The sequence below is a fragment of the Tachyglossus aculeatus genome, chromosome 1, assembly GCF_015852505.1.
Source record: "Tachyglossus aculeatus isolate mTacAcu1 chromosome 1, mTacAcu1.pri, whole genome shotgun sequence".
NCBI classification, from domain to species: domain Eukaryota; kingdom Metazoa; phylum Chordata; class Mammalia; order Monotremata; family Tachyglossidae; genus Tachyglossus; species Tachyglossus aculeatus.
In genome coordinates, this window is record NC_052066.1 from 156188794 (window position 1) to 156210845 (window position 22052).

General features: G+C 44.1%; 1 protein-coding gene and 1 non-coding gene across 2 annotated transcripts in view; both read left to right on the forward strand.

Annotated features, from left to right (window-relative positions):
• Positions 1–22052, forward strand: part of ITPK1 (inositol-tetrakisphosphate 1-kinase) — a 277367-nt gene that overhangs the window by 85560 nt on the left and 169755 nt on the right. The gene's annotated exons all lie outside the window — the stretch shown is intronic.
• Positions 21133–21215, forward strand: TRNAL-CAG. The gene has a single exon. It is a non-coding gene; the product is annotated as a tRNA-Leu (tRNA).

Here is a 22052-nt window from a genome sequence, read left to right on the forward strand (position 1 = left end):
TATAGATATGCACATATATACACAAGGGCTGTGTGGTGGGGAGAGGTGGTAGAGCAAAGGTAGCGAGTCGGGGCGATCCTCCTCCCCTCTATATGCAAAGTTCTACTTCATGGAGCAGCTATTCCCTCCCCGAGTCCTGACATATATACATGTGTCTATAGATCTATATATAAAAATACCTGTTACAGGTTCCCCTAATGATGAAGCAATATTTCAGACTCCCTGCTGCGATCATGAGAAAGTGAGCTAAATGCGTATTGTAGGTAAAAGTTTGAAGGTTCACATCAAGTTAGTGGAAATGGCCTGAGAGTCAGGGGACCTGGGTTCTAATCCTGGCTCTGTTACTTGCCTGCTCTGTGACCTTGAGCAAGTCACTTAACTTTCTTTGCCTCAGTGGCCTCATCTTTAAAATGGGGAGTGAACACTTGTTCTCCCTCCCCGTTAGACTGTGAACCCCTCATTCATTCAATCATATTTATTGAGCGCTTACTGTGTGCAGAGCACTGTACTAAGCGCTTCATAGGATAGGGACTGTGTCTGACCTGATATCATGTATCTATCCTAGTGCTTAGTAGAGTGCTTGGTACATAATGCTTAATAAATACCACAACTGTCCTTGTTATTAATAACGGTCCTTCCACTAACAACTTAATTGTAAGAACGACATAGAGTTATTTACTTGAAAGTCAGGAGAGCTAATCTGAAGTCTCCTCTAGATATTTCCTCACTTTTTAATTAATCAGTGGTACTTACTAAGTATTCACTGTGTGCAGAGCACTGTCCTATACACTTGGGAGTGTACGAGAGAGTTTGTAGATGCGATCCCGGCCCTCAAGAGCCTTATGATCTAGTGAGGAATTTACAGTCTTCAAACTATCAGTATAAATACATAGAATTATAGATATTTATATGTATCAAAACAAGTAAGCAGGCATTAATATAAATAAATAGAATTATAGATATGTACATGTATACACAAGGGCTGTGGGGCGGGGAGGGGTGGTAGAGCAAAGCTAATTCCCAGATGGCTTATTTGTGAGCAGAAGGCTGACACCGTCAGCAGGTTAGCCGGTCAGATGCCATCCCTGTCCCTCGTGGAGCTTACTATGTAAGTGAGAGGGAGAAGAGTTTTTTTTCTTATGATATTTGTTAAGCACATACTATGTACCAAGCACTGTACTAAGTGCTAGGGTAAATGCAAGCTATTCAGGTTGGACACAGTCCATGGCCCACACTCTTAATCCCCATTTTACAGATGAGGTAACTGAAGCCCAGAGAAGTTCAGGGCCCTGCTGAGAGCTCACCTTCTCCAGGAGGCCTTCCCAGACTGAGCCCCCTCCTTCGTCTCCCCCTCCCCCCCTCCCCCCCGCCTTACCTCCTTCCCCTCCCCACAGCACCTGTATATATGTATATATGTTTGTATGTATTTATTACTCTATTTTATTTGTACATATTTATTCTATTCATTTTATTTTGTTAATATGTTTTGTTTTGTTCTCTGTCTCCCCCTTCTAGACTGTGAGCCCACTGTTTGGGTAGGGACTGTCTCTATATGTTGCCAACTTGTACTTCCCGAGCGCCTAGTACAGTGCTCTGCACACAGTAAGCGCTCAATAAATATGATTGAATGAATGAATGAATGAATGAATGAATGAAGTTAAGTGACTTGCCCATAGTGGTAAAGCTAGGATTAGAACCCAGGATCTCCGACTCCCAGACTTTCCACAAGGCCACGTTGCCTCTATACTATGAAAAACTGCTTTGGGCATCCTCTTTGATTAAAAGCCCACCAAGGAAGCAGCATTTCTCTTTTTCTGTGGTTGGAGGGGTTAGACATTAGGTCAGCATGCAGCAGGTTTAAAAAGGGCTGATTCACAGTTAAGCAGTTTTCAGTAGGTGGATTTCTGAACCTGGTCTTTTCTTGCCCTTGTGAATTCTAATTTCTTATAAATACTCCGCAAACTGATGTAGTACATCTTTATTTATTGAATTTGTCATGACTGTTTATGAATTGTGTTGAGAACTTTGTGTGTTTGTGGTGCATTGCCATGGTAATATCTGCCGGGCTGGGCTTGAGTCACTAGTGGGAGAGCAAGTCGTGATGAAATAGAAAGGTTTGAAAAAAAAAGCCAATGTGAAAACAAGAACTGTGGCTTGCTAATAAGTGATATTTTTGAGGTATATATATATATATATATATATATATATATATATATATATGTATATCTGTATATATATACATATATACATCTGCATATGTTTACTTTTTTGTGGTCTGAGAACTACGTTTCATTAGTAACACAGTCTACCTCTTCTTCAAAGGGACTCAGTAAGTGCTCAATAAATAATAATTATGGTATTTGTTATGCACTTACTATGTGCCAGGCACTGTACTAAGCGCTGGATACGATTGACTGCATGACTGACATATCACTCAAACCTGAACTGTGAAGTCACTTTCAGATCATTCAATTCATTCATTCAATCGTATTTATTGAGCGCTTACTGTGTGCAGAGCGCTGTACTAAGCGCTTGATCATGGTCTCTGGCTCTCACTGGGCACCCTGAGACAGACACAGTGTCTGATCTAATCACCTCCCATCTACCCCACTACTTAGCATAGTGCCTGGCATAGAGTAAGCATTTAATGAGAAGCAGCATGGCCTAATAAAGAAAGGATTTAGGTTCTAATCCCGGGCCCCCCACTTGTCCGCTCAGTGATCTTGGACAAGCCACTTCACTTCTCTGGGCCTCAGTTACCTCATCTGTAAAATAGGGATTAAGAATGAGTCCCATGTGGGACAAGAACTGTATCCTGCCCAATTTGCTTGTATTTACCCCAGCGCTTAGTTTAGAGCCTGGTACAAAGAAAGCACACAGCAAATGCCACTGAAAGAAAAGTAACCATTAAATGTGAGAAGGAGGGCTTGGATTTCCCATAAAAGCCTTTGTGGCTGGATCCAGTTCCAAAGACAGAGTTGAATGGGATGTTGTTGGGGCTCTCCCTGGCTTTGATCGCAGGCACAAGTTGTTCCCTGTACAGTGATTTAAGGGGCTGCCATTTAGGGAAGCAGCATGGCCTAGTGGAAAGAGCACAGGCTTAGGAGTCAGGAGGTCTGGATTCTAGTTCCAGCTTTGCCTGCTGAGTGAACTTGGGCAAGTCAATTAACTTCTCTTTGCATCAGTTTCATTATGTATAAAATGGGAATTAAACACCTGGTCTCCTTTCCCCTTATCCTGTGAACCTCATGTGGTTCAGGACCTGTGTCTGATCTAATTATCCTGCATTTTCTAAGCACTGTGAGCTATAGGACTGGACTCATTAAATGCTCAACAAATACTGTTATTATCATTATTATAATGATGATGATGATGCAGGCATAGATAGACAGATGTTGGTGCCTGACTCCATCCCTACCAGGGTAGGGAAGAAAAGAACCAGTCTGAGAATCACTATCACAGAGAATATCATCATCATCTTCATCAGTGGTATCTTTTGAAATACTGAGTGCTTACTATGGGCAGAGCACTAAGAGAGTACAATACAGCAGAGTCAATAGACATGTTTCCTGCCCATAATGAGGTTACAATCTAGAGGGGGAGGCACTCATTAATATAAATGGGTAACATAATATATCACTTAGAAAGCAGTGTGGCCTAGTGGAAGGAGCTCAGGCTTGGGATTCAGAGGGCCAGGGTTCTGATCCCTGCTTTGTCAATTGCTTGCTGGATGACCTTGGGTAAGTCACTTAGCTTCTCTGTGCCTCAGTTTCCTCAACTGTAAAATGGGGATTCAGACTGTGAGCCCCATGTGGCTCACGTGGCTTCCAACGTGATCAACCTGCCTCTACCCAGCCGCTCAGAACAGTGCTTGATACATAGTAAGCGCATAACAGACACCACAACAATAATAATAATAATAACGGTGAGAGGGGACCTGAAGGCGGATCCCATTTGCGACCTGCTAGGGGAAACAGGAATCAGATACTGAAACATTCAGTATTGAATTTCCCTGTCCCCGGAGGTCCCATGGGGAGCTATAACACTTAAGCTGGGAATTCTAGAAATGCAATTTTAATCTTGTTGATTTCTGTTTGGTGGAGAATGAACCCCTGAAAGGAACTCTATTTGAGATGCACTGTGTAACTTAAACATTTTGCTTTGAGGCAAGATCTCTTGGGTAACACCATCCCTAAGGGCTCAAGATGACATTTGGGGATAACTGATTTATCTTCCTTTCCTAAGTGCACAAATAGAAATGGGAAGAATCCAGTTGCCTCTTGGGATTGGCTCATGTGTGCCTGGATAGATTGGGACAGAAAGGAGGAAGCCGGGCTTTACGGGAACTGTTCCCATTTAGAATCAGAGCAAAGGGCCAAATCGGCAGGCAAAAATCTGGTCTGGTTTTCCCGAGAACCCTGACGTGTTCCTCTTTCCTTGTTCTTCCTGTAAAAACTGGAAGACCAGTCAGTGGGATTTATTGAGTGCATACAATGTGCAAAACACTTGGGAGAGTACAGTATACTGTGGTAGACACGTTCCCTGCCCAGATGTTAAAATAAATTACGCACAGGTGTTTAAGTGCTGTGGGACTGAGGGTAGAGTGATTAAAGGGTACAGATTCATTCATTTTTGTATTTATTGAGCACTTACTGTGTGCAGAGCACTGTACTAAGCGCTTGGGAAGTACAAGTTGGCAACATATAGAGACGGTCCCTACCCAACAATGGGCTCACAGTCTGAGTGAGGGTGATGAAGAAGGAGTAGGGGAGATGAGGACTTAGGTGGGGAAGGCCTCTTGGAGGAGATGTAATTTCAATACGGCTTTAAAAAGTGGAGAGAGGTGGTCTGTTGGATATGAAGGAGAAGGAGTTCCGGGCCAGAGTCAGGTGAGGAGTTTCTGGTGAGATAGATGAGATTAAAGTACAGTGAGTCAGTTGGCATTGGTGCCCCAAAGTGTACATGCTTTGTTGTCATGTTATCATAAGTATAGAAATATCATTTATGATCTAATCGCTGCTCCACAGAGTCTCCCAACCGAAGTGAGGGGAGGACACAGAATGATACAAATAGAGTCCAATAAAAAATAAGGCTAAAATTCAGCGAAACAAAATACCATCAGTGAAATGTGAAAGAGGTAAAACTTCCTGGGAAGGGACAGTTTTCCTGTACCTTAAATTTCTAGCCACTGAGCCCTTGGAGTTCAGTCAACACAACCCATCCAGCATGCCAAAGTTGTACAATTGGTTAATCAATTAATGGTATTGGTTGAGCACTTATTGGGTGCAGAACACTGAACTAAGTGCTTGGGAGAGTATTCATTCAGCTGTATTTATTGAGCGCTTACTGTGTGCAGAGCACTGTACTAAGCAGTACAGTGAGAAGCAGCATGGCTCAGTGGAAAGAGCACGGGCTTGGGTGTCAGAGGTCATGGGTTCTAATTCCGGCTCCACCACTTGTCAGCTGTGTGACTTTGAGCAAGTCACTTAGCTTTTCTGGGCCTCAGTTCCCTCATCTGTAAAATGGGGATTAAGACTGTGAGCCCCACGTGGGACAACCCGATCACCTTGTATCCTCCCCAGCGCTTAGAACAGTGCTCTGCATGTAGTAAGTGCTTAACAAATGCCATTATTATTATTATTATTATTGTTATTATTATTATTATTACTACTAAGTGCTTGGGATAGTACAATGTAACAATAAGCAGACATATTACCTGCCCACAACGAGCTAACAGTCTAGAGAGGGAGACAATCGTGGCATAATAGTAGATAGAGGATGGGCCCGCGAGTCAGAAGGTCAAGGGCTCTAATTCTGGCCTGCCATTTGTCTGCTGTGTGACCGTGGGCAACTCATTTTACATCTTTGTGCCTCTTACATTATCTGTAAAATGGGGATTGAGACTGTGAGCCCCACGTGGGACACTGTGTCCAACACTATTTCCTTTCTTCACCCTAGCGCTTAATACAGTTCCTGGCACATATAAAGTGCTTAACAAACACCATTGTTGTTGTTATTATTATTATTATCATTATTATTATTAATAATAATAGTAGTAGTAATAATTCATTCAACCGTATTTATTAAGCACTTACTGTGTGCAGAGCACTGTACTAAGTGCTTGGGAATTATTAATATAACAGAGTACAATGTTATTTAACAATATAACAGAGTTAGTATATAATCTCCCTGTCCACAGTGAGTATAGCTTGGCTTAGTGGAAAGAGCCTGGGCTTTGGAGTCAGTGGTCGTGGGTTCTAATCCCTTCTGCCACTTGTCAGCTATGTGACTTTGGGCAAGTCACTTAACTTCCCTGGGTCTCAGTTCCCTTATCTCTAAAATGGGGATGAAGTCTTTGAGCCCTTCTTGGGACACCCTGATGATCTTGTATCTACCCCAGCGCTTAGAACAGTGCTTTGCACATAGTAAGTGCTTAGCAAATGCCATCATTAATATTATTCTTATTATAGGGGAGTATCCCCACCCCTGCCTCTTAAAAAGGTTGGGACTTGGCCCACGGCTTGGGGCGGAAACACCAAAATATGTTCTAAAAGAGGCCCACTTCAGCCCAGTCCAGTGCCGCCTTCTGAACCATCTTTAATATGGTATAGCGAAGTTCACAGTGGTTACTATATCAATCAATCAATCAATCGTATTTATTGAGCACTTACTGTGTGCAGAGCACTGTACTAAGTGCTTGGGAAGTCCCAAGTTGGCAACATATAGAGACAGTCCCTACCCAACAGTGGGCTCACAGTCTAGAAGGGGGAGACAGAGAACAAAACCAAACATACGAACAAAATAAAATAAATAGAATAGATATGTACAAGTAAAATAGAGTAATAAATATGTACAAACATATATACACATATACAGGTGCTGTGGGGAAGGGACGGAGGTAAGGCGGCGGGGATGACGAGGGGGAGAGGAAGGTAGGGGCTCAGTCTGGGAAGGCAAGGGAATAATAATAATAATAATGGCACCTATTAAGCGCCTACTATGCGCAAAGCACTGCTCCAAGCGCTGGGGGATACAAGGTAATCAGGTTGTCCCATGGGGGGCTCACAGAGAATCAATCAATCAATCGTATCCACTGAGCGCTTACTGTGTGCAGAGCACTGCACCAAGCACTTGGGAAGTACAAGTTGTGATCCACCATTTGGGCAGTTCACAAGCATACGTTGAGTGCTCCCCAGGAGCTGAGCAAAAAGTCCTTGTCCTAATTATGTTATGTCTGTAATTAATCCATCAGTGGTATTCGTTGAGCACTTACTGTATGCCAAGCACTGTACTAAGCACTTGGGAGAGTACAAAATAACAGAGTTGGTAAACCCATTCCCTGCCCATAACGAGCTTACAGTCTAGAGACTGTAATCACGTGAGTGAATTGAGGTGGGCAGGATGGGCTCATGGGTTGTGTCAGCTGTATTTATTGAGTGCTTAATGTGCAGAGCACTGTACTAAAGAGCTTGGGAGAGTACAGTACAAAAATATACAGGTGCATTCCCTGCCCACAACGAGCTTTCAGTCTGTTGGGCTAATCAAGGAATGCTCCCTAGAGTAGGTGGCCCAGAACTGGAATCTCTGCACCAGAGGGAAGGATGGATGTGATAGCAGCAGCTCATTACATATGCTACAAGCCGTCCTTGAAGTGCGACCTGTTTATACTAATAATTTTGGTATTTGCCAGACACCATACAAAGCTCTGCGGTGGATTCAAGGAAATCAGGTTGGACGCAATAATCCGTGCCCCACTTGGGACTCACGGTCTTAATTCCCATTTTACAGATGAGGTAACTGAGGCCCAGAGAAGTTAAATGACTTGTCCAGAGTCACACAGCAGACAAGTGGCAGAGCTGGATTTAGAGCACAGATCCTTCCGACTCCCAGAGCCAGGCTATATCCAGTAGACCACGCTGCGGCTCTCAAAAAGCTTCAGATACTTCCTCGAGTACCATGCTGCTTTGTCTCCGAGGAGAAAATTGTGCCCTGATGCCCTGAGCTTTGGAGATGACGGGAGACTCATTCATTTCCATCAGAGAAATGCCATCAATGCAGCTTCATTTTGATTCTTTTTCTCCTCCGGTGCACCCTCCTGTCTCCACTTATTTTGGGAGTACTAGTCTCCCCGTTATTGCGCTTGATCTCTTTGATCTCCCTTCTTTTACTGCTCCACAGCCAGTTAATTCTGTTGCAATAAAACCTGGACACGGGATGACCCCAGACATTGCTGCCTCTTATACTAAACACAAATGACTTTTAAATGATGTTGAGAAAACATTCTGAACATCAGTTTTAAAATACATTGCTAGGGAGTAGGCCCCCTGGGGATTGTAATTATGGCTTGCACTGTTGGGGAGTTAGCCAGCTAGAAATTAAAAGCACTGGTTTTTAAACTGATCAGCCGTTTGCTGTCTGCTTTTAGAAGAATTATTGATATCTTGAGGAGTCAGAGGGATAGAACAGACTTCGGGGCTCATGAAGTCACATTGAAATCTGCACCTGTTTTGTTCAGTTTTGAAAGTTCAGGCACGGCAACCTTCATCAAAAGTGCAGTGCAAAATTGAATATTTTGGCGAGTATGGTGGTGACCACAGTAACCACGTTGAGAAATATCTCGGCAGCCCTTGACATCACCGGTCAGTCTGTGACAGTGTTTATTTTAAGAAATAAATGAGATGTTTCTTCCTTTTTCTTTTACAAATATGTCTCAACTCTAAAGGGGTTTGCTTTTGTAACTTAGTACTTTCAAGCTTGATTACTTAAGTGCTTTCAAACTTGGTTCACTGCTCAACAAAAAGATGTGAGCAAAACTTGCGAAAATAATAACAGAAAATGTGGAAATTACTGATCTTTAGATGAACTTTCTAAATGTTAATTGCAGTAGAAGCACTTAAAAAGATCCTTTTAAACAGTTGTTTGGATGTCATGGATGTGCCTTTTGGATTGATGCATTTGTGTCCTGAAAACACATTAGTTGCTAGAGCACCTTCTATTTCTGGGGGTTTTGGAAACACCATTATGACCGTAAAATTTTTTTTGCTTCTTAAGGCTTGCAGTGTCTACCAACTCTGTTTACTCTACCAAGTGCCCAGTACACTGCTTTGCACACAGTTGATGCTCAGTAAACCACATTGAGCACTTACTGTGTGTAGAGCATTATACTAAGTGCTTGGGAGAGTACATTGTAACAATATAACAGATACATTCCCTGCCCACAAACGAGCTTACAGTCTAGGTAAATATGATTGATTGATTTCTTATGCTGAAGTGGAGTTGCGTTCTTGTTCTAAAGGAAATACATTGATTGATCATGTCTAGACTGTGAGCTTATTGTGGGCAGGGACCATATCTGCCAACTCTGTGATATTGTACTCTCCCAGGTGCTTAGGACAGGGCTGTGCACACAGTAAGCACTCAGTAAATATGATTGATCCATCTTCAGGATGATCCGGACTGTGGGTGTTTTTCATGCAGCCCTTGGACTGAGTGAGGCCCAGTTGACAGAGTGAGTTCTGCCTGAGAGTTTTAGCAAAATGTAATTTTATTTAGCTAGCACACACAGTAGGGGCTTGTTGGAATTGAGATAGGCCCCCAACTGCTTGCACCCCACAGTTCTTGAGGATAATTCAGCCCATTAAATACCTGTGTTCTCACTGACTGGATCAACATCCATCAGACTTGTAACTGTCCACTTCTGCGTTAATAAAGTTAATTAGATTTTTTTAAAAAACCTTTTTTTTTTACTACTGCTTTAGAGTCCATATGTTCATATAGCTATCAGGCTATATTTCACTGGGGTTATTAGTAGAAAATTCACATGGTATCCCCACGCCTCAAGAACTTCCAGTGGTTGCCCATCCACCTCCACATCGCACAAAAACTCCTTACATTTGGCTTTAAAGCACTCAACCACCTTGCCCCTTCCTATCTCACCTCGCTACTCTCCTACTATAAGCCAGCCCGTACACTTTACTCCTCTAACGCCAACCGATCTTGTCTATCTCACCACCAATCTCTTGCCCACATACTGCATCTGGCCCTTCCTTTTCATATCTGACAGACAGTTAGTCTCACCCCCTTCAAATCCTTGTTGAAGGCACACTTCCTTCAAGAGGCCTTCCCTAAGTCCTCTTTTCCTTTCCTTCCACTCCCTTCTGCGTTCACCCTGACTTGCTCCCTTTATTCATCCTCCTCCCAGCTCCACAGCACGTACTTAACATGTCCTGAATTTATTTATATTAATGTCTGCCTCTCCCTCTAGACTCTAAGCTCATTGTGGGCAGGGAATGGGTCTGTTATATTGTTGTGTTCTACTCTCCTAAATGCATAGTACAGAGCTCTGCAAACAGTAAGTGCTCAATATATACGATTGACTGACTGATGTGGTCTGCACAGGGGACCCACTGTTGAAAACACTTGGATGCTGTCACCCGTCTGCCTTCTGCAGTTTACGCTCTCTGCCATTCTGTAATATGCACTCTCCACCCGCTCCATTTTTCTCCTCCTTTCCCCCATCCCTTTGCCCCTTTCTACCCCCATCCCCAAGGCTGGGCTTTGACCCTCTGCTCCCCTCAAAATGTCTAAGTGGCCACAGGCCAAAATACTTACACTAATTGCCCAGTCTTCATTTAGTTTAGTTTACAGGATTTCCCCCTTCTTGATGCCCAGTTTGGGAGCATATATCTTCATCTTAAAAACATACATATCGCTGTAGTAGGTGTTTGAAAATCAGTCTGAAAGAATTTAATCAAGATCCATTGAAGCAGCGCCGCCTAGCCGACAAAGCCCAGGCCTGGGAGTGAGAGGACCTGGGTTCTAATCCTGGCTCTGCTACTTGTCTGCTGTTGGGCAGATCATTTCACCTCTCTGTACCTCAGTTATCTCATTTGTAAAGTGGGGATTAAGACTGTGGAACATGGACTGTGTCCAACCTGATTAACTTGTTTGTATCCCAGTGCTCAGTGCAATGCCTGGCACGTAGTAAGTGCTCAATCAATCAATCAATCAATCGTATTTATTGAGCGCTTACTTTGTGCAGAGCACTGTACTAAGCACTTGGGAAGTACAAGTTGGCAACATATAGAGACAGTCCCTACCCAACAGTGGGCTACCATTAAATAAAATAAGTCCTACAGTGCAGAGAACTGAAGCATGCCTTGATCATTGCCCTGTGCAAGCGCACAACTGTTTCTGTGGATGCCACGTTGGGGATGGGCACACGGTTGAAATAACTTTCCCTAATTTAGCCCTTCAGGTGCTTAAAGATAGCCCTGTTAGTGGTGGTAGTCGTAACGTTATGTCCTAGGATCTAGTATTTGGAGGAGAGAATGTTCTAATTTGTTGGTCTAAATTAAAATGAAAGATGGGCAAATTACTTCCACTTCCTTTGGTGGAAGTTTTTTTTTTTTTTTTTTGTGTGTGTGTGTGTGTGTACACCCATGCATGTGTGTTAAAAATGCTTGTGTTTTTCCAAATTAATCATTTGGTGGTATTTATCGAGAGCTATTGTGTGCAGCACACTGAACTAAGTGCTTGGAAGAGTCTAGACACAGGATCCCTGCCAATCTCCCCTTTCCCTTCCCATCTGACACTGCTGTTAGTGTTAATTTAGAATCTGTGGGATTATGTTAAAACCGATTGTGTTCTGTACCTCTGGCCTCATTGTCAACTATGACTTCACTTTGTATTAAGCCAAATAAGAAACCTGATTGTGAAGGCAGTGGGTAGGCCCAACACAGATATCTGCAGTAATGATTCAAGCTACCAAAGCCAAGTGATCTAATAAATATGAGCTCGTTGTGGGGCAGGGAACTTGTCTACTGGCTCCATTTTATTGTACTCTCCCAAGTGCATAATACAGTGCTCTGCACACAGTAAGTACTCAATAAGTATCATTGATTGATGAATTGATCAAGTTTGCTCTGATATGAAAAGTTGCTCCCTTTTTTGCTTTATTCTTTGCTGGGGTCATGGCCCTTGGAAAGCTTATTTGGTTTTCTGTATATTAGACATATAAGCAAGACATGCAAATATTAACCACATGCTTTGTGGCTGTGGGTGGATGTTGCTTGGAATGCTCACAGTTGAAAAGTATTTAGGAAATTCACATGAAAGTAACTTTGCACTAATTGGAGAGTGCCATATTTTTTAACAATGCTGAATGTTTAATAGGTATCATTTAGCAGGGCTTGAGGTTGAAAAATGAAGGAAAGGAGGCATTTTTTAATGGTATTTGTTAAGCGCTTACTATGTGCCAGGCACTGTTCTAAGTGTTGGGGTAGATACATGCTAATCAAGTTGGACACAGACCCTGTCCCACATGGGAATCAGTCTTTACCCCTATTTTACAGATGAAGTAACTGAGGCACAGAGAAATTAAATGACTTACCCAAAGTCACACAGCAGACAAGTGGCAGAGCCAGGATTAGAACCCAGCTCCACTGACTCCCAAGCCTGAGTTCTATCCACTAGGCCAAGCTGCATTGAATAGGTTTTCTTATTTTTCACTTGACAAGTGAAAGGGAAAGATCAACTAGTAGTAGCAGCAGCATTTATTGAGGATCCACTTGGGGTGGTGCACTGTACTAGGTGAATCAGGGAAATGGTAGTACCCACTTTGTCCTGGGTTGAAGTGAAAAGAGTGGAGTGTGTCTTTGATGAGCTCATGACATCAAATGTGTGCTTTTCTACTTAAAATTACTTGACAAGTGCTTTAACGTGTATTTGGACCCATTTCGAAAAAAGAGCTCGGACTTGTTGGGCACACCTGCATCCTTTATTTGTAGAGAATGCTTACCTGGATGTGACAGATTAAAGCTTTCCCCGATTAATTTCCCAGTACCCTGAGCCATATCATCCCTTCAGTCAGTTCTGGCACTTATGAATTTATTTACACCCTCCTTAGTACTCACTTGTGTATATCCACTTGATTTATTTATTTTATTTATTTATGTTTTTTATGTTCATCTTCCCAATTAGATTGTAAACTCTTTATGGGCGGAGAATGTAGCACTTGGTTATTCTCTCCTTCCCAAGCACCTAGAACAATCAGTCAATCGTATTTATTGAGCACTTACTGTGTGCAGAGCACTGTACTGAGCACTTGGGAGTGTGCACTATAACAGGCACATTCCCTGCCACAGTGAGCTTACAGTCTAGTGGGGGGAGACAGACATTAATATAAATACATAAATTACAGCGATGTACATAAGTACTGTGGCACTGCGGGGGCGGGGGGGATGAATAAAGAGAGCAAGTCAGGGTGATGCATAAGGGAGTGGAAGAAAAGGAAAAGAGAGCTTAATTAGGGAAGGGCTCTTGGAGAAGATATGCCTTCAAAAAGACTTTGAAGTGGAGGGAGAGTAATTGTCTGTCAGATATGAAGAGGGAGAGTGTTCCAGGCCAGAGGCAGGACGTGGGTGAGAGGTTGGTGGTGAGATAGTCTGTGGCTCGGATCAGCGGCAGTCCCTTTCTCACGTGGGGTTCGAAGCCTAAGGGATTGGGAACACCAGTGATTTCATCTCTGTTCTAAAGATGAGGAAACTGAGGCACAGAAAAGGTAAGGTCGTTGCCCAAAGTCACACAGCAAGCAAGTGGCGGCACCCGGTTTAGAATCCCGGTTGCATGACTCCTGGTCCTCTGCTATCTCCATTAGGCCATCCCGCTTCTCATGCTGCTTGTATCCCAACTGAAATTTTCTACCATTTGGACAGAGTGACCACTAGACTGACCCACAGGTTCAAAGAAAAAAAGCTGAGATGACTCTAATAGCTCTTTCGACATGACTGTTGCCACCCTAGATGTGTATTTTGACTAGTTGATAGGAGAAATTCCCAGATGGGCAGCTACAGAGCTTGAGGCAAGAACTGGTCTCATCTGTAAATGGAGGGTTTTGCCACCTGCCTTGTACACAAAGGGATAGTGCAAAGACAATTAATGTGACATGGAAATGGCCAAGTTATTACTGATATGCAGGGGAGAATTATGATGAGGGTGCTCCTTCAGTAAATGTCTACCCCAAAAGGTATTTGCAGGATGATTTCATCAGTCAACCAATCAGTCGTATTTATTGAATACCTACTATGTGCAGAGCACTGTACCAAGTGTTTGGGAGAGTCTAATATAACAACTTAGCAGACACGGTCCCTGCACACAGTGAGCTTAGAGTCTAGACTTCATCACTTGCTGTATGCAGAACACTGTACTAAGTGATTGGGAGAGTACCATACAACAGAGGTGGAAGACAAGTTCCCTGCCCACAAGGGGATTACAGTCTAGAGGGAGAAGACTGCTGTTAAATTATGGCTGTGCACATAAGGGGCTGAGGGTAGGGTGATTAGCAAGTGCTTAAAAGGTACAGATTCAAGTGCATAGGCGGTGCAGAAGGGAGAGATACCTCCTCATTGTACCCCGTTCTTGCCTGTCCCGCCATCGACCCCCAGCCCATGTCCTCCCCCTGGCCTGGAATGCCCTCCCTCCCCACATCTGCCAAGGTAGCTCTCTTCCTCCCTTCAAAGCCCTACTGAGAGCTCACCTTCTCCAGGCAGCCTTCCCAGACTGAGCCCCCTTTTTCCTCTCCTCCTCCCCATCCCCCCGCCCTACCTCCTTCCCCTCCGCACTGCACCTTTCTATATGTTTGTACAGATTTATTACTCTATTTTATTTGTACATATTTACTATTCTATTTATTTTGTTAAGGATGTGCATCTAGCTTTACTTCTGTTTATTCTGATGATGATGGCATTTGTTAAGAGCTTACTATGTGCAAAGCACTGTTCTAAGCGCTGGGGAGGATACAATTTGATCAGGTTGTTCCATGTGGGGCTTACAATCTCAATCCTCATTTTCCAGATGAGGTAAACGAGGCCCAGAGAATCAATCAATCGTAATTATTGAGCGCTTACTGTGTGCAGAGCACTGTACTAAGTGCTTGGGAAGTACAAGTCAGCAACACATAGAGACAGTCCCTACCCAACAGTGTGCTCACAGTTTAGAAGGGGGGAGACAGAGAACAAAACCAAACATACTAACAAAATAAAATAAATAGAATAGATATGTACAAGTAAGATAAATAAATAAATAAATAGAGTAATAAATATGTACAAACATATATACATATATACAGGTGCTGTGGGGAAGGGAAGGAGGAAAGATGGGGGAGATGGAGGCGGGGCGAGGGGGAGAGGAAGGAAGGGGCTCAGTCTGGAAAGGCCTCCTGGAGGAGGTGAGCTCTCAGTAGGGCCTTGAAGGGAGAAAGAGAGCTAGCTTGGCGGATGGGCAGAGGGAGGGAATTCCAGGCCAGAGGGAGGACTTGGGCAGGGGGTCGATGGTGGGACAGGCGAGAACGAGGCACGGTGAGGAGATTAGCGGCAGAGGAGCGGAGGGTGCGGGCTGGGCTGTAGAAGGAGAGAAGGGAGGTGAGGTAGGAGGGGGCGAGGTGATGGACAGCCTTGAAGCCGAGGGTGAGGAGTTTCTGCCTGATACGCAGATTGATTGGTAGCCACTGGAGATTTTTGAGGAGGGGAGTAACATGCCCAGAGCGTTTCTGGACAAAGACAATCCGGGCAGCAGCATGAAGTATGGATTGAAGTGGGGAGAGACACGAGGATGGGAGATCAGAGAGAAGGCTGATGCAATAGTCCAGACGGGATAGGATGAGAGCTTGAACGAGCAGGGTAGCGGTTTGGATGGAGAGGAAAGGGCAGATCTTGGCAATGTTGTGGAGATGAGAATAATAATAATAATAATAATGATGGTGGCATTTGTTAAGCGCTTACTATGTGCAAAGCACTGTTCTAAGTGCTGGGGAGGCTACGAGTTGATCAGGTTGTCCCACGGGGGCTCACGGTTAATCCCCACTTTCCAGATGAGGTAACTGAGGCCCAGAGAATAATAACAATAATAATAATAATAATAATAATGATGGTATTTGTTAAGCACTTACTATGTGCAAAGCACTGTTCTAAGCTTTGGGGAGGATACAAGATGATCAGGTTGTTCCATGTGGGGCTTACAATCTTAATCCCCATTTTCCAGGTGAGGGAACTGAGGCCCAGAGAAGTGAAGTGACTTGCCCAAAGTCACACAGCTGACAATTGGCAGAGCGGGGATTTGAACCCATGACCACTGACTCCAGAGCCCAGGCTCTTTCCACTGAACCATGCCGCTTTTTCCCTGGCACTCTCCCTAGCCCTCAACTTCTTTCTGCCGCTGTTTCTGTTTCTGATGACTTGACACCTGTCTACATGTTTTGTTGTCTGTCTCCCCCTTCTAGACTGTGAGCCCGTTGTTGGGTAGGGACCACCTCTATATGTTTAAGCACTTAGTACAGTGCTCTGCACACAGTAAGCACTCAGTAAATACGATTGAATGAATATGTTGCCAACTTGTACTTCCCAAGCGCTTAGTACAGTGCTCTGCATGCAATAAGTGTTCAATAAATACGATTGAATGAATGAAAAGGAAAGTCTCTTGGAGGAGACTTGATTTGGGGAGGGTTTTAAGGGTGGGAAGAGTGGTGATGTGTTGTCTATGAAGGGGGAGGGAGTTACAGGCCAGAGAGAGGAGGTGGGCAAGGGATAGATGGTGAGATAGATGAGATGGAGATACTTTGAGTAGGTTGGTGTTAGAAGACTGAAGTGAGCGTGCTGGGTTTTAGTAGGAAATCAACAAGGCAAGTTGATTCAGTGCTTTAAAAGCTATGGTAAGGAGTTTCTGTTTGAGGCAAACATGGATGGGCAACTGTTGGAAGGTTTTGAGGAGTGGAGAGGTGTGAACTGAATGCTTTTTTAGAAAAATGATCTGAGTAGTAGAGTGAAATAAGGACTGGAATAGAGAGACAGGAGGCGGGGGTCAGTGAAGAGGCTGCCGCAGTAGTCAAGGAAAGGGGGAATTTAGCAGTGGCGTTTGGTAGAACTGACAGGATTTGGTGATGGATTTAATAAGTGGGTTGAATGAGAGAGGTGTGTCAAGGATAATGCCAAGTTTAAAAGCTTAGGAGACGGGGAGAATAGTGATAGGAAAAACAGGAGGAGGACATGGTTCGGGTGGGAAGATGAGGCATTCTCTTTTGGACATGTTAAGTTTGATTAAGTGTGAGGTGTCTGCGGGACATCTAAATACAGATGTCCTGAAGGCAGGAGGAAATGTGAGATAACAGAGAAAGAGAGCGGTCAGGGGTAGAGAGTTGGGTGTATAGATTTGGGAATCCAAAGAGGTGGTAGATCAAGTCGTGAGAGTGAATGAGTTCTCCGAGGGAGTGGGTAGGGATGGAGAATAGGATCAATCAGTCTGTCAGTCGTATTTATTGAGTCCTTACTGTGTGCGAAGTGCTGTATTTAGCACTTGGGAGAGTACTATATAATCATCATCATCAATCGTATTTATTGAGTGCTTACTGTGTGCAGAGCACTGTACTAAGCGCTTGGGAAGTACAAGTTGGCAACATATAGAGACAGTCCCTACCCAACAGTGGGCTCACAGTCTGAGACTTGGTAGACACATTCCCTGCCTACAGGGGACCTAGAACTGAGCCATGAGGGAGTCCCCCAACTGTCAGAGGGTGGGAAGCCAAGGAGGAGGCTGCAAAAGAGACTGAGAACCTGTCTACACCTGTCTACATGATTTGTTTTGTTGTCTGTCTCCCCCTTCTAGACTGTGAGCCCATTGTTGGGTAGGGACCATCTCTATATGTTGCCGACTTGTACTTCCCAAGCGCTTAGTACAGTACTCTGCACACAGTAAGCACTCAATAAATACGATTGAATGAATGAGAAGGCCCAGTCATAGAGGTAGGAGGAGACCCAGGAGAGGACATTGTCAGTGAATCCCAGGTTAAGCAACGTTTTTGGAGGAGGAGGTAACCCACACTGTTGAAGGCAACAGGGAAATCAAACACTGGAAACCAAGGAAGCAGGAAAGGCTTATGAAAAGAACATATCCCTCTATTCTGAATGTCATTTATCCCCCTACCTAATAATAATAATAATTGTGGTATTTGTTAACTGCTTACTATTTGCCACTATTCTAACTGCTGGGGTGGATACAATCAAATCACGTTGGACACAGTCCCTGCTCCCCATGGGGCTCACAGTCATCATCAATCGTATTTATTGAGCGCTTACTATGTGCAGAGCACTGTACTAAGCGCTTGGGAAGTACAAATTGGCAACATATAGAGACAGTCCCTACCCAACAGTGGGTAGTAGTCCTCAGAGTGACTCCTCCTTCTCGTAGCCCACTCATTTATTTCAGCAGCAGATCTTTCCTTTTGTCAGTAAATGTTTCCAAGAAGAAACTATTTCCTTCATTCATTATGGGAAAATACCTGTTTCTGGTGGGCCAGTCTCGATAGCTGGATGCTTCAATTAGGTGGCCACAACTCCAGGTCCAACCCATGATCTGTCCAGCTGGTCAGAGACTCTGTAGACTTCCTAGCCTAATTGATAGAAAAATTGGCAAAATCCACTGTTCTTGGGCAGAGGTCTGTATGAGCTGGGTCCCTGACTTATGAGTGCCGATCCAGTCAGTCATATTTATTGTGCGCTTAATGTGTGCAGAGCCTGTACTAAGAACTTGGGAGGCTACAATATAGTGGTCCCGATTGGACTGTTCAGGGGAAGTCATTCAGGTTAGACTGGACTTCAAGCCTTTCTGTCCTTCAGCCATGCCACACTGCGAGGGGGAGGCAGCAAGGAAGCACAGTGCATATTTAAATGTTCTTCTGTGATTTGGCCTTATCTCCTGCAGAGCCAGAACAAAGAAGAAAATTTAACTGCTGCCAGAGCAAGGCCACAGCACTGTTTGCTCAGCCAGAGCTGCCCAGCAGGCATTTAAAGAGGCCGAGGCCCCTCTGAGGGAGTCCCATAATAATGTGCATTTTTAAAAAAAACTCAGTTAGTGGAGGTCATGTGAGCCAGATTCTCAGTTTTGTTTAGCCTTTTTTTTTTTTTTGTGGTATTTGTTCCTTCCTTCCTTCATTCAATTGTATTTATTGAGCACTTACTGTGTGCAGAGCACTGTACTAGGCACTTGGGAAAGTACAGTTGTGGTATTTGTTAAGCACTTTCTATGTGTCAGGCACTGTACTAAGTATGGGGGTGGATACAAGCAAATTGGGTTGGCACAGTATATGTCCCACCTGGGGCTCACAGTCCTAATTCTCATCTTACAGATGAGGTAACTGAGGCCCAGAGAAGTTATTTGACTTGCCCGAGGTCACACAGCAGACAAGTGAGAAAGGCAGGATTAGAACCCAGGCCCTCTGACTCCCAGGCCTGTGCTCTGTCCACTAAGCAACAGTGCTTCTCTCTCTTGGTTTTATGGTATTTGTTAAGCACTTACTACGTAGTAGGCACTCTACTAAGCACTGGCATAGGTACAGGTAAATCAGATTGGACATAGTCCGTGTCTCCCTTGGGGCACACAATCCTAATCCCCAATTTACAGATGAGACCCAGAGAAGTTAAGTGACTTGTCCAAGGTCAGCACAGCAGCACACAGCAGACAGTGGCAGAGTCAGGATTAGAACCCAGGTTCTTCTGACTCCCAAGCCTTTGCTTTGTCCACTAGGCCATGCTGCTTCCCTGTTGAGCTTGGGCTGAGATTGCTGGGCATAGAAGGTAAAATTCAGCCTGGTTTGAGCTTTCTTCTCAAACCCCAAATATTTTTTATAAAATAATAATATAAATAATATATTTTTTATTTAAAAAAAGCCCAGAATTGCCTCACACCTGTCTGGGTGCATTCTGAGAGTTGATGAGACAATGGCCTATCCCTGCAGAGGACCACATCTTTCCATATCATATAGGAGGACCATATCATTCAGAGAAGCAGCGTGGCTCAGTGGAAAGAGCATGGGCTTGGGAATCAGAGGTCATGGGTTCTAATAATAATAATAATAATAATAGTAATAATAATAATAATAATGGCATTTTTAAGTGCTTACTATGTGCAAAGCACCAGTTCTGCCACTTATCATCTGTGTGACTTTGGGCAAGTCACTTCACTTCTCTGTGCCTCAGTTACCTCATCTGTAAAATGGGGATTAAGACTGTGAGTCCCACGTGGGGCAATCTGATCACCTTGTATCCCCCCAGTGCTTAGAACAGTGCTTTGCACATAGGAAGTGCTTAACAAATACCGTTATTATTATTATATCTTTTATTTTCTGCCACAGTCTCTCACAGCACCCTCTCCAAAGCTTTGAACCAAGTAGCTGCTTTGTAAATTCCTCTAATTCTGGGTCCATCACAGGCCTGGCCAGCTTCCTATCAGAAGGGAGAGTTGAGCAACAACAGTGCCCAATAATTAGTGTATAACCCCTACTTTAGAGTACATTTCCTGTGTTATTATTGGGAGGAAATCCCCTTTCTTCCTTTTCATCCCCCAACCCTCAGGCGGGAAACAGCCTTTGAGTCTCCTCTTAGCGAGTTAATTCACTATTGATTGAACTACCATCTTTAGAGAGGTAGTAAACCAATTTGTAATAAAGAAATGTCAGTAGGTACAAATGCAACAGAGGACAGAGAGAGAGAGAGCCCCTTGGTCTGGCCTTAAGAATTCCAAAGTCCTAATGGGTTGCCTGTGGGCTTGTAGAGAACTGGGGGTGGGGGGCACAGGCCTCAGCCCAGACAGTAGAGCTTTAGCAGGGGTTGACATCATGAGTCTGAAATGCGTTTTGGAAATCACTCTATTGTAAGAGGGTCCAGGTTGTTTATTGCCGGCATCTTCCGCTCAGGGTTTTAAACAGAGTTCAGGCGGAACAAAGTTCCTTTAACCAGGGCTTAAATCAAATACTCGGTTGTCTAGTTGGCTTCTGCTGTCTAGCCGGAGTTGGGCCCTGCCCCTACCGTCCCCCCAGCTTCCTGGCCTCCTTCACAATGGTGAACAGGCCCCAGCTGTACCAGCCCTGGACCTCTGCCAAGCCCCAAATCTCGGCCTTTCTTGCTGTGAAAGGACTCTAGGAGTGTATGTGTGTGTGTGTTTGTGGAGGGGATGTCAAGGGATGGGTAAAAACTCTTCGGAAGGGGTTTCTCATTTCTTTCCCCTCACTTTAGACAACACCACCATTCTTCCTGTCGCACAAGCCCATTACCTTGGCGTTATTCTTGCCTCCCCCCACTTGTATGAGTCAGGATGGCCTAGCGGTCTAAGGCGCTGCATTCAGGTCACAGTCTCCCCTGGAGGCGTGGGTTTGAATCCCACTTCTGACAGTTCCAGCGCTTAGAACAGTGCTTTGCACATAGTAAGCGCTTAATAAATGCCATCATTATTATTATTCAGCCCACATATTCAATCTGTCACTAAATCCTGTCAGTTCGACCTTTACTATGTTGCTAGAATCCATCCTTTCCTCTCCATCCAAACTGCTACCATATTAATCCGAGCATTTATCCTAATCTGCCTTGATTACTTTATCAGCCTCCTTGCTGACCTCCCTACCTCCTGTTTCTGCCCACTGCAATCCATACTTAACTCTACTGCCTGGATCATTTTTCTACAAAAACATTCAGTCCACGTTTCCCCACTCCTCAGGAACCTCCATTGGTTGTTCATCCACCTCTGCATCAAACAGAAACTCATTACCATTGGTTTTAAAGCACTCAGTCACTTTGCCTCCTCTTACCTCACCTCACTACTCTCCTACTACAACCCAGCCCGCAAACTTCGCTCTTTTATTGCCAACGTACTCACCATGCGTCAGTCTCATCGATCTTGCTGCCAACCTCTTGCCCCAGTCCTGTCTGAACAGGAATGTCCTTCCTTTTCATATCTGACAGACAGCCACTCTTTCCACCTTCAAGGCTTTACTGGAGGCACCCCTCCTCCACGAGGCCTTCCTTTACTGAGCTCTCCTATCCTCTCTCCCAGTCCCTTCTGTGTCACTCTGACTTGATCCCTTTATTCACCTTCCTCCCCAAAGGGCTTTTTTACATATCTATTATTTATATATATTAATGTCTGTATACCCCTGCAGACTACAACCTCCTTGTGAGTTGGGAATGGATCCGTTATATTATTGTGTTGTACTCTCCCAAGCGCTGAACACA